The 1,312-nt window shown below is 43.8% G+C and overlaps 1 pseudogene; it reads right to left on the bottom strand.

Moving 5' to 3' along the window:
* Positions 1 to 772: 772 nt before the first annotated feature.
* Positions 773 to 891, bottom strand: LOC134949122 (5S ribosomal RNA; annotated as a pseudogene).
* Positions 892 to 1,312: the final 421 nt, after the last annotated feature.

The following is a 1,312-nucleotide window of genomic DNA, read 5'->3' as shown; positions in this document are numbered from 1 at the left end:
GGGAAACATTGGGGTGTAGAGGCTAGAGTGGATCTTGATCCAGAGGCATCAACAGGCTAAAACCTTTAGGCTGTCCCAGGATGCATTGGGGCCTCCTCTATAAACCCTGCCTTCAGGCACTGATGTAAGAACAAGGGTTGTGATTCTGCACTGGCCTGGAATAAATATACAGCAGTAGTAAAGAAATCAAAAGTGGACAATAAATGTTAGTAAATAAATTTGTACTATATGTCCATTTGGGGGTGCGCCCTGAGTCAGAAAGTATAAATGCAAAACAAGGGGGAGAGAAAGAAGACTCTTGTTTGGGAGCACTCTTAGTAGTATCAATACAAGATGATATTAGACAATATATTTAAAATGTAACTTTTATTATTTCTACACCTAAAAATTACAACTGGCAACCTAATTACTTCAGGCTAAAAGACAAAAAAAAATGACAAATATAAAAATGTTCAGATCTGTATGCACAAAGGTGATTGTGTATAGGAAGGTAGCTACATGTAATGCTACTTCCCTCTGCCTTGGATCAGTACAAAACAAGTTTGTATTAATAAGACCCTAACTGGGTCAATCAGTGTGAGGGAAGACCCACTCACTAGATTCTCAAAGCTGATGATTTCTGTTGTTGCGGAGAAGATATAACGCAGATGTCTGTGTTATTGACTGTCTGTTGTCCCATATATCAATATGGGATAGATAGAAAATACCCTGAAGTTCAGAAGAGAATATTAAGTGGTGATCCTGAGTTAGTGTTACGTCAAAGGATTGAGCCTTCCTACTTCACTGGATATTCCCTGGAGGTCACCCATCCAGGTACTGATCCAGCCCACCACCGTTTGGCTTCCAAGATCGGACGAGAATGGGCATAATCATTGGGGTATGGTAGTAGATAAGCGCTAGTATTCCTGACACACTAATGAGAGTGCACCGAAAAGGAAAGCTTGTTCCCGCCTAGGTTGGGGTTCTAGGACGAAAAGAGAAAGCCTGGAAAGAGCAAAAAAGGGAGGGGAAAAAGACAAAGTGGGGAAGAGGAAAACAGGGGACTGGAAGCAGGGGGTGGGGCTGGGGGGAGAAAGAGGAAGTAGAAAAAGAGTGTATGTGCTGTCCACGTTAGACAGGGGCAGTGTCGGACTGGGGCATGTAGGGCCCACCGGGGGAATGCAGTGGTATGGGCCCATGTTTAGGGGTGCGGCCAGTCTGCAGAGGGGTGTGGCCTGCCACCACATTGGTTTGACTAAGAAAGTGCAACATCTGGGCCCCTTCATTAAATTCAGTAAATTCAGCTGATGCATGCATGATAATGTACCAGATT

This window comes from Pseudophryne corroboree, chromosome 1, assembly GCF_028390025.1.
Source record: "Pseudophryne corroboree isolate aPseCor3 chromosome 1, aPseCor3.hap2, whole genome shotgun sequence".
NCBI lineage: Eukaryota > Metazoa > Chordata > Amphibia > Anura > Myobatrachidae > Pseudophryne > Pseudophryne corroboree.
The sequence above is the reverse complement of the archived record's forward strand: the minus strand, read 5'-3'. Positions and strand labels throughout refer to the sequence as shown.